Here is a 12,808-nt window from a genome sequence, read left to right as displayed (position 1 = left end):
TTTAATGTACTGATACCAATTGTCCTTCATCGTCTTATTATGTAGACGCAGATAACCAGGATCAGCATCTAGCGCATTGTTATTTAAATTTAAAACCCCATAGCCAAAAATACCAAAAACCAACTTTAAAGAAAAAAAATCTGCAGGTACAACCAACAGTGCCATCGACGGATCGTAGCCTGACCCACGGTCTTTCCTGCACAACCGTCGATAGGATCAGAAACTTCGAAACAATTCACTCCAGGAAATGTGTTAAGTCTTGGACAACATACGGACTTACAATCCGTAGGTCAGACAATGGTCCGTAGTCCGTGATCATTGATCAAGACCCCCATTCAGCCACTTTCTGACAAGACCTACGGATGACCAGCGCGGTCTGTAGATGGAAAATATGCAGATAGTTAAGAGGAAATGTAGTGAGGTCAACTTCAAATGGTCATAAATCTTACCACAAAATTAATTTGGTGTTCCATCACCTATCCACGGATAGACAATTAAATTATATTTCCATACCCACTGACCTTGCTAAAATCAAACCTCTGAGTAGAAAGTTATGCCAGTTTTACTGGGATTTCACAAGTGGGTTCCTTTCACCCATTGGGTCCCTAGTTTTCAGTCTGATTCTTGATTATTATATCATGATTAGACCTAGGGTTTCTAGAACTTCAACATAACTTCATGAACTTATTAGTTTTATGTTCCAAATGAGATTATCATGTTATTATTCAGTTTATGGCATGAATTTGAGAACCCTAGCTTTTTATTTCTTTAGTTCTTACTTTACACATGCTAGGTTAGATATTTAAGACACTTTAGATATACATGCCTCAGTTATAAATGCAAAATTACAAGATTAATTGTTGCATTCTCAATTTGCATGTTCAGCGAGCTATCCAGTATTAATAGAAACTCAAACATAATCAGTAAATTTAAGGAAATCATGGGAGTAGCATAAAACCGAGTTGGACTAGGGTTCAGTGTACCCAAGTAGTCCCATAACTTCTAACCAAGTAGGTTGTAAGTACCCTCTGTGGGCAATCAGTTTAGTGATCACACCAGCATACCATTATACCTTTGGCATGGTATATTGGGTCCTCTAGATGAGGTGTATACATTGAACTTCATATTTAGCTCATATGGTTTTATTATCAATTATTAGAAGCTTACACAATTTAGTCAGACTCTCTACATTGACCATTTATTAGTTTATTCAGTTTCAACAAGTTATTAATTGATCATTGCATCTAGTTACTTGAAAATTTAGCTTATCATGACAGATTATTATACTTGCTATTATGGTTGTTTAGTTATTTTTTTCAGCTTTACTCTATCCTACATGCTCAATACCTTTCAAGTACTGATGCATACGTGCGCTACAGCTTCTCGTGATGTAGGTTCAGGTTCTCACCATCCAAATCACGAATAGATTGATTTTGAATCTTCAGTTAAGAAGATTCAGTGATAAGTCCTCATTCTCTGAGGACCATAGTAATGAGTGTCATTTCAGTCTTTAGCCATTTAGTTTCAATCTTTGCTAGATTTAGCTGGGGCTTGTCCCAATATTTCAAGTCCAGTATAGAGGCTTATTTCGGGCATAGTTAGATTCAGTATAGTATTGAGTTAATATTTCCTTTGTATTTAACTCATTTTTTTCAAATTTCTTAGTTATAGAATATGTGTATTCCCTATCTTTTCAGATTTTAACTATTATTTAGCTTTCGCGTCAGTTTATTACCATTTGTATGCTCATGATCATGCAAGCAGGGTTAGCTTGAGATCACTTGTCATTCTATGTTTTGTGTCCACGTCTCGAGGGAATCTCGAGGCGTCACAAAACATGGTATAAGAGAACTGGGTTCAAGAGTTCTAGGATGTCTGAAAAATCCACAATAAGTAGAGTCATTTTCATGGGTATGAAGTGCACCACATCTAATGAGAAGGAGGCTTTGAAGTGTTTTAGGAAAAACTTCATTTTCTTGTTACTCTTATCGTGCATAAGAAATGATGAAATTTCATTCTAACTTGACGTTTTGTGCTTAAGATCATGCCTTCTTGTAGAACTTAGTCATGGAATGCTAATGCACGCCATGCTAACGCAGTTCCTCTAGTACCAGATAAGGGTGTTCAAATACAGAGTTTCGGAACCTCAATTCAGCTTTTCACTTAGAGTATGATCAACCAGAATAATCAACATGTTCTAGTTCTTTCTAATAAAAATGACCAATTAGTGGCAGCCAGAGTTTGGGATTTTGTTAGGATGAATCCGCCTAAGTTTTTAGGGTCGTAAGTTTGTAAGGTCCCACCGAAGTTCATCGATCAGGTCAAGAAAATATTTGGTGTGATATAAGTAACTGGCAGTGATAGGTGAGATTTGCGTTTTACCAACTCAAGGATATGACTCACGCATGGTTCTCTCGATGGAAAGACAACATACATCACTTTGTCTTTTGTAACTCAGTATAGCAATCATATTCAATGTTAGTCAAAAAACTCTCTCAGAACCTTTATCACTCTCTATTCTAGTCAGTGACCCAGTTATAGCTAGACGGGTATAATGAAATTGCCTATCACTGTCTTTCAGAAAGTCACCTCAGCAGATCTAGTAAATTTATAAATGGTAGACTTCGATGTCATTCAAGGCATGGATTGGTTACATTTCGTTTATGCCTTCATCGATTGTAGAACTAGGATTTTTCATTTTCAGATTCCTGGCGAACCAATCTTAGAATGGAAGGGTCGTAGCTTAGCACCTATGGATCGATTTATTTGTTACCTTAAGGTCAGAAAGATGATATCTAAGGGTCATATCTATCATATAGTTCGGGTTAAGTATTCTAGACTTGAAACCCCAACTCTTGAGTCAGTTCTAGTAGTCTGTGAGTTTCAAAAAGTATTTCTAGAAGATCTTCTTGGAGTTCTTCTCGAAAGGGAAATCGAATTTGGAATTGATATCCTTCCAGATACCCAACCTATTTTTATTCCTCCTTACATAATGGCTCCAGCAAGGATTAAGGAATTGAAAGATCAGTTGAAAGACCTTCTAGATAAGGGTTTCTTCAGACCTAGTCTTTCACCATGGGGTGCACCGGTGTTGTTCTTAAGGAAGAAAGATGGTTATCTCAAAATGTGCATTGACTATAGACAGTTGAACGACATCACAATCAAGAATAAGTATACCATACCAAGGACTGATGGCTTGTTTGACCAACTTTAGGGTGCTATCCATTTCTATAAGGTAGACTTCAGATCGGTTTATCATCAGCTTAGATTCAGAGATAGAAACATTTCGAAAATAGTTTTAAGAACTCTGTATGGTCATTATGAATTTGTAGTTATGTCGTTTGGACTAACTAATGCTCCTGCGACTTTCATGGATTTGATGAACAGAGTTGTCAAACAGTACGTAGACTTGTTTGTTATCGTCTTGATTGATCATATCCTCATTTACTCTAGGAGTTAGGAAGACGATGCAAGTCATTTGAGAGTTGTTCTGCAGACTCTAAAGGATCGCCAGCTATTTGCTAAGTTTAGTAAATGTGATTTCTTGTTGCAATCCATTACTTCTCTTGCTCACATTATATCTAGCGAAGGGATCCGAGTGGATTTGCAGATGATAGAAGCAATGAAATAGTGCCCCTGACCTACCTCTGCTATAGATATCAGAATTTTCTTAGGTCTATCAGGTTATTACAGAAGGTTTGTGGAAGCATTTTCATCCATGGCCTCACCATTGACTATGTTGACTCAGAAGATGGTCAAGTTCCAAGAGTCATATGATTGTGAGAAAAGCATTGCAGAATTTGAAACTAGACTGACTACAGCTCTTGTCTTGACTCTATTAGAGGGTTCAGACGGTTATGTGATCTATTGTGATGCATCAAGAGTTTTCCTAGGTTGTGTTTTGATGCAGCGAGGTAAGGTCATAGCTTATGCATCTAGGAAGATTAAGTCGCATAAGAAGAACTATCCAACTAATGACCTCAAGCTTGCAACAGTGGTGTTTGCACTCAAGATATGGAGACACTAATTGTATGGTGTCCATGTAAATGTGTTCACCGATCATAAGAGCCTTCAGTATGTGTTCACCCAGAAACAGTTGAATCTTTACCAGAGGATATGGCTTGAGTTCCTTAAGGATTATGATATGAGTGTGCATTATCATCCTTGTTAGGTGAATGTAGTAGTGGATTCTCTTATTAGATTATCTATGGGTAGTGTACCATGTTGAGGAAGAAAGGAAGGACCTACTTAAGGATATTCACAGGCTTGCTCACTGGGAGTTCTCCTAATGAGCATAGAAGACAATTGTGTAACAGTTAAGAATGGGGCAGAATAGTTTTTGCTAGTGGAGGTTAAGGAAAATCAAGATAGTGATCCAATTTTTCTTGAGCTTAAGGGTGTAGTCCATTATCATAGAGTGGAGGTTTTCTTCCAAGGGGGAGATAGTGTACTTCGCTACCAAGATATACAGTGTGTTCTTGATGTGGGCGAGTTGAGACAACATATTGTTGCACAATCCCATAACTCGAAATATTCTATTCACCTAGGTGGCACTAAGATGTACCGCAATAAGCGGGAAGTCTATTCGTTGAATGGAATGAAGAGGGATATACCAGACTTTGTCAACAAGTAAAGATAGAAAATCAGAAACAATGGGGGTATGACTCAAGAGATCGACATTCCTACTTGGAAGTGGTAAGTGATTAATATGGATTTCATCACAGGGTTACTGCGCAACCGCAAACAGCATGACTCCATTTGGCTGATAGTTGATAGGATGACAAAGTCTTTTTGCTTTTTAAAGACTATAGATTCGGCAGAGGACTATTCCAAGATTTACATTAATGATATTGTGAGGTTACATGGTGTTTATTTGTCTATCATCTCTTATAGTGGTCCTCAGTTTACCTTTCATTTCTAGAAGTCATTTCAGAAAGGTCTTGGTACTCAAGTAAACCTTAGTACAACGTTTCATCCACAGAACGATGGGCAGGCAGAGCGTACCATTCAGAACTTAAAGGATATGTTAAGAGATTATGTGATTGATTTCAAAGGTATTTGGGATGATCGCCTTCCTCTTATTGAATTTGCCTACAATAATAGCTACCATTCCAACATTCAGATTGCCCCTTGTGAGGCTTTATACGGGCGTAAAAGTAATTTTAAACAGTTTTGGTAGGGCTAGATTTAGTCCTTTATGCTATGGAGAAAGTGACAACTCATTAGATATAGACTTAAGACAACCTAAAGTTGTCAGAAATCTTATGCAGATGTAAAGAGAAAAAAACTAGAGTTCGAAGTTGATGATTGGGTTTTTCTGAAGGTATCACCTATGAAAAGGGTGATGAGATTTGGAAAGAATGGGAAGCTTAGTCCTAGATATGTAGGCCTTTACAAGATATTGAAAAGGGTTTTGCAAGGTGGCAGATGAGTAAGAGTTGCTAGCAGAATTAGCAACAATGCATCCGGTCTTCCACATCTCATTCTTGAAGATGTTTGTGGGTGATCTAGACTCTGCAGTGCCATTACAGAGTGTGGCAGTGAAAGATAGTCTTTCTAATGAGTATGTACCAGTCGAGTGTCTTGAACATCAGGTCAGAAGGTTGAGAAACAAAGAAGTAGGTTCAGTATAGGTTTTGTGGAGGAGTCAGATTGTAGAAGGAGCTACTTGCGAAGCAGAAGCAGTCATGAAAGCCAAGTATGCTCACCTCTTTCCTTCCAAATCTACTCCAGCTTGAGGTAATAGTTCCTCTTCAGTTTTCCAGTCATTCATGCGTAAATTTAGTTTTATAATCATCTACCCTAGGTTTGTACTTGCATTTTCAGCGTAATTTCGTGTACTCAGAACTCAATTCAGTCAGGAAATCAGTTCTCAGTGTTTAGTAGTAGGGTTTGCAGCTCTCTCCCTCTATTTTAGCTAGTTTAGTCTTCATTAGAGGACGATTGTTTCCAACAGGGACATAATGTTCACCCCGTAGCAAAAATAGATGAAAATTGAGCTTTATAAAAAAATCTGCATGTGCAACCAAGGGTGTCATTGACGGACCGTAGCATGATTCATGGTCTGTCCTGCACAACCATTGATGGGATTAAAAACTCCCAATAATTTCAGCCGAGAAAATTGGTTAAGTCTTAAACGATAGAGGACTTATGGTCCGTTGGTCAGACGATGGTCCGTTATCCGTGACCGTCGATTAAGACCCCCATCACCCAATCTCTTACAAGAGCTACGGATGACCAGCACGGTCCGTAGGTGGACATACGGTCCGTAGGAGAAAAATTTGCAGATAGTTAAGGGGATATTTAGTTGGGTCAACTTCAAATTGTCATAAATCTTAGAAAAAAATGAAATAGATGTCCTATGACCTACCCATTGATAGATAATTGAGTTATCTTTCCATATCAACTAACCTTACAAAGATCAGACCTCTCAGTAAAACGTTATGCTCATTTTAGTAAATGCCTATCGAAAAGGCCCAGTCGACGGACGCAACAATGGGGTGTCGGTAAGACGATGAACCATCAGTCCTGGCCGTCATTTGGTTTGACAACCCTAAATCATCAGATTTTAGTCATCTTAAGCCTATAAACATAATTAAAACATATCTAAGTCAAATCATTAAATCATAACATAGAAAATTAGAAGCAAAAGTGGAGAAAAAGCTCAAGAAGCCTAGTTCTAAAGTGAAATAAACTCTAGGAATTCCAGCCCCGAAATTTGAGTATTTTTCCGTGGATTTAATCACTAGGTATGTGGGATTTCACTAGTGGGTCCTTTAACCCATTGGGTCCCTAATTTTCAGACAGATTCTCTATTCGTATGTCATGATTAGACCTAGGATTTCTAGAACTATAACATAACTTTGTGAACTTATTAGTTTTATGTTCAAAATCATATTATCATGTTATTATTAAGTTTATCAATGAATTTCAGAACCCTAGCTTTGTATTTCTTTAGTTCTTGAACTAAACATTCTAGGTCAGATATTTAAGACACTTCAGATATACATGTCTCAGTTATAAATGCATAATTACAAGATAAATTGTTGCATGTTCAGTTCAGACATAATTAGTTAATTTAAAGAATTCATTTTGAGTAGCATAATACCGAGTTGGACTAGGGTCCAGCGTACCCAAATAGTCCCAGAAGTACTGGAAAAGTAGGGTGCAAGTCCCCTCAGTGGGCAATCAGTTTAGTGATCACGCTAGCATGCCATTGTACCTTTGGCAGGGTATATTGGGTCCTCTCGATGGGGCGTACATATCTGACTCCACATTTAGCTCATTTGTTTTTATTTTCGGTCATTAGTAGCTCTCATAGTTTAGTAAGACTCTCTGCATTGACCATTTATCAGTTTATTCAGTATTCAGTTTCAGCATGTTATAAATTGGTCATTGCATCTGGTTAGCTCAAAATTCAATTTATCATGACAGATTATTATACTTGCTATTATGATTGTTCAGTTATGTTTTATTTCAGCTTTACTCTATACTACATGCTCAATACCTTTCAAGTATTGATGCATATGTGCGCTACATCTACTCGTGATGTAGGTTCAGGTTCTCAGCATCCAGATCACGAATAGATGAATTTCGAATCTTCAGTTCAGCAGATTCAGTGGTGAGTCCTCATTCTCTGAGGACCACAGTAATGAGTGTCATTTCAGTCGTTAGTCATTTAGTGTCATTCTTTGCTACATTTAGCTGGGGTTTGTCCCAGTATTTATAGTCCAGTTTAGAGGATTATTTCAGATATAGTTAGATTCAACTTAATATTGAGTTAATATTTCATTTTTATTAAACTCATTGTTTCAAATATCGCAGTTATATAATATGTGTATTCTCCATCTTTTTAGATTTAATTATGATTTAGCTTCCCATCAGTTCATTATCTTTAGTATTCTCATGATCATTCAAGAAGGGTTAGCTTAGGATCACTTGTGGTTCTAAGTTTCATATCCGCGTCTCGAGGATAGCTCGGGGGTGACACAATTTGAGCACTCAGAGTCAATGGTGAATCTCCTTGCATTCCGGAGGACTCTCTAATTGCTTTCCATATTTTTACTTATAGAATGTTGTGGGTTTTTTCCCAATAATCATCTTAGTATTATAGAGGCTTCATAGACGCATAGTCAGTTTGACTCTCTCCTTATCTTGTATTCAGATATTCAAATTTTGAGACTTAAGTGTCATTTTGGACAAGACATTTATTGAAGTCATTTTTATGAGAATGTTTATCACTTTATGATTCAGATAAGTCGTTCGCTGTAACTAAGTCAGACCAAAGGTTTTCTGAAGACCAACAATGATCATTGGGTGCTTCCCACGTCAAGGGTGTAGACTCGGGGTGTGACATTAATTATGAGATTATTAAATAAGCTAGTAAAACTTTTTGTACATTATTCATTATATTTTTCTAAGGTGAATTCACTTAATGATACGTAAAGTTAATTCAATACGATCCTTGACATAATAATCAGTTATGCTCTCATCACACGTATTATTCCCTCAATATGCTTTGTAATTCCTTATTCAAGATTATCTTTTATAATCAATTTTGTAAAATTTCTGATTACATTTTTTGTAGATTTAAGATTACTCATAATTTATCTTATTTATATTCTTCCTATTTTAGATTTATGGATATTGAATCTAGTGAGTCTCAAAGTGGATTTAATCAACCACTTACATTGTGAGATGACAAAATTATTTTACTACTCAAGTGTTATCACATATATAGACGAGATACATCATACGAAACCCCAGTTTAAAAGTGTACATGTTAAACGTATTCGATTTCAAAAAAAGATATCTCCACAAGAATCTTTAGATGAACTATACAAGAGCTGAAGACAGAAGAAGGAGTAAATGGATTCATCTTTTTTTAGAAATATATGTTGTTTTCACTAAGTATTTGACCAATCCAACTATCGTTCCAGCCCTCGAGCCGATGATAAGAGTAGAAATCACATGTCCATGATTAGAGTAGAGAGCACAAGTCCATGGGAAGTCTTTTATTCCTTAGTCTTAGTCACATAAACCAACTGACTTACCGAATATGAAATCCTCGATTGTTAAAAATTGTGGCATTCATCTTTGACACCTTCCCTCTAGATAAACTTATTCATGAAACCCCCATTGGAATACCTCTAACTTTTATTATTTCCAAACATTAACATATTATGTCAGAGAATCGAAGCCACATTAATCGACAATCCTTTTGTAAGTCTATCAACCAAAACTACACTTTGTGTTTTTACCTTTGAAGTGTGCTTACCACAAATAATTTTTAACCATACATGTGCCTCTGGATTCAAGTGTACTACTAAAAATATGCCCAAAAACAACGGCCGAAAGCGACATTCTACACCACTTTTTTCATCTAAATCGATGAAAAAACGATGCAATCATGTTCTTCGTCTTGTGGGTTAACGGTACGGACAGGAGGATCCTGTCCATCGCTTTAATGGGAATATTTTTAAAAAAAAATACAGAAAAGCTACGGACTAAAGGACATTGTCCATCACTTTTTTGGATCTTTTAAACAATAAAAGTCATAACAACGATCCAAAAAACCACTCTATCCATTGTTGTTTCTGCAATTCTTTTGACAATTGAAACTGGTAGTCTGTGTTGCCTGCATATGCAATTCAATTCAGCTGAAGTAAGCACACAACATAATGACCAACCTACATCATACATAAACAACAAAATTAAATTAACATTTAAAAAAATCTAGATCACAATTTAAATACTCATAAAGTGTTTCAAAATTCGTTTCAAAATTTCAACAAGTTCATAAATTTAAAAAGACCTAAAGTAGGGAGTAGTATATACAAAATAAACCTCCTCTTCCTCATAGTAGTCGTTTATGTCCTCAGGATTTGAAGTAGTACGTCGACAAGCGAGGTTCAGTATGTGTTAGTTGATTTGTTGAACGACCACACTCATGCTCTGTTGTTCATCTACTCTTCTCCGCTCTAACACTGTCAGTGTCGATGTAAGTTGTGTTATTTGAGTTGACATAGTAGAAATCAAAACATTGTCAGGTGCCTTGGTTTGACGTGATGATCCAATACTTTATAATTCGGATTGAAGTCGTCTTACAACGTCTTTAGAACGTAGACCATAGACTTTACCTTTGTATGTCACCCCCTTCCCCACACACACACACACACTTTTTTATCTAAATTTGGGTGGACAATTTAGGTATCATTTGGACTAAAATCTCTCTCTCTCTCTCTCTCTTTCTCTCTCTCTCTCTCTCTCTCTCTATATATATATATATATATATATATATATATCTACTATACATGTATATTATTCAAATAGAATAACTTACAAAACTTCGTTCAGCCTTTTCCTCTATTCACACATCCGTATCCAACTCATTTTCTTTCTTCCTAACATGAATCATCTTCAAAACCTCCATTCCAATGGGAGTGTGCCACAATTCTTTTTCTGATAAATAGAAACAGAAATTTATAACAATATATATGAATCAACTAAATATTTATTTAAAATTTTGAAATAGAACTACCATATCTCTTGCAATTGTTCTAACGGTGTTTGCACCTCCGGTGTGCATTGAGCCACCTTTAAGACCACCTCTAGACTTTTTGTCTTGTGGTTAAATTGCCTTAAGCTTATCGATGTGCCAATATAGACGCAATTCATAAAAAATATGAGGTTTCATATAATCTAGCCATTGATCATCATCCCGAGCTATCTTTAGCCACCTAGACATTTTGGCGGATGCCCTCCTCTCAAATATGGTCGTAATGGCCAAATTGTACCTCGACACCCAAATACACATACTGTAACAAAAAAGTTGAATAGTATTAATTAGAAAAATAGAAAAAATATTAAAGTATAATAAATTTAACTAAAAATTGTATACTTTAAATTCATTAAACATCGCTTGGCATATACTATTTTTAATATTTCTCAAAGAGTGATAAGCATGTGTAGAATGTCTTCTAACATAGTCTTTTAAATCTCAAAGAGAATCCCTTGTAGGATGCCACCTGCAAAACACATAATAAATATGTCGGTTCATGAATAAATACTAAATTATATGAAATAAATAAAATAAACTAACATATAGATAACAAAACAAAACTTACAATTATCCGGCTCAATCATGATTGTAACAAGTATATTGAAGAATCCATGATTTGGACGCTGAGTGGTCCTTCACAACACAATTTTTCAAAAACTATAACTATTTGTTGTTACTTTTAGCTTAGTATGAAATTTTACTAGACTTTTTAATTTGAGACTATGTTCATATATTTTCTCAACTTTAGTTCTTAGAGTTTTTTTGAGACTTTGTTCTTAAGATTTGATGACTTAATGGTTTTCAACTCCAAGAAATTGGAAGTTGTATTGAAGAATCTTTATTGTAGACGTGTATCCTCAAAAAGGTTTAGGTTTAAGAAAAGATTTTAAAAGAAATGAAAAAAGATGTATCGACCCTGGCGTCAGGTCCCATTCTATCTCACTCAATCAACTGGAAGCCCAGATGGGCCAGATTTCGACGCATTTGAACTCTTGACAATAGGGGGTTTGCCTAGGGAAACTATGTCAAACCCTAAGAGTGAGGTTTAAAAGTAAACTTGCATCATGCCACAATGTTAGCTAAGGCACTGTTTTAGAGGCAACCAAAAACCTTTTTAATTACTTATTTTTGTTTTAGAAATAATGGTAGAAATATGTCTGTGATTATTCGACTCTCGACAACTTAAAGGTATAGTTTATAAAACTTGGAGTCCAAGAAATTATTGGTGAACCACCGACCCATAGTTCTGGTCTTATAACTTTGACCGGGTATAAAATAGACTAGCATCGTGAGGTGAATCATTGTATCATCATTATAGCTCTAATGTGATGGTTGTCAGTTAGGAAACTCCCATAGTAGTTTTTGTATTTTTATATACATCAATTTATTGTATTTTTATATACATTTATGTTGTATCCTTGCATATACACAGAGCTGACATCATGTTTTAAACAACTTTTCTATTATATTTCACTTGTTTTAAACTATTTTATAATGATATGAGTTATTAAGCGTTCATAAGTTGAGTAGAGTCAAGGTAATTGTTTCTCTCAGAATCTCTTTCAAGACTATGTTATTTAGCATGGCAACTCGCGTACTTGTACATTGAATGTACTGATGTCAGTTGACCTTCATCCTATTATGATTCAGATGCAGGTAACGAGGAGCGACATCCAACACATCGTTGATCTAGTTGAGCACTCCAAAGTTAGTTGGTGAGCCTCCTTGCATTCTGGAGGACTCTTTTATTGCTTTCTAGTTTAGTTTATTAGGATGTTTTGTGGTTTTTCCCAACATCCATCTCAGTTGTCTAGAGGCTTGAAGAAACACGTAAAGTGGAAATTAAAGAAGTTAGGGTGAGGGTTCCTCTACTTTTTACTTCTTTTAAATATGTTGTTCCTAAAGTTGTTGTACAACTTAATAATCAATAAGGACAACAAATTGTTGCTCTTATTATTCTAAATGAAGCGATAATTGATTAACCTGTTGTAGATGTACCGCAAGAAGTAGCATTAAGAAAATGGAAAAACAAAAGTGATCTACTATTTCTGATGATTATTTGGAATAATTAAATGAGGCAAAAATTAACTTGGGAATTAATAATGATCCAATTTAATTTTCACAAGCTATTTTAAGTAATAATTATGTTAGATGGGATAAATCTTAAGAAAGAAGAGTCGAAATCTATGGAACAAAATAAAGATGGGACCTTGTTGACTTGGGAATTGATGATGATCCAATTTAATT

Source organism: Solanum lycopersicum, chromosome 10 (genome assembly GCF_036512215.1).
Source record: "Solanum lycopersicum chromosome 10, SLM_r2.1".
NCBI classification, from domain to species: Eukaryota; Viridiplantae; Streptophyta; class Magnoliopsida; order Solanales; family Solanaceae; genus Solanum; species Solanum lycopersicum.
The sequence above is the reverse complement of the archived record's forward strand: the minus strand, read 5'-3'. Positions refer to the sequence as shown.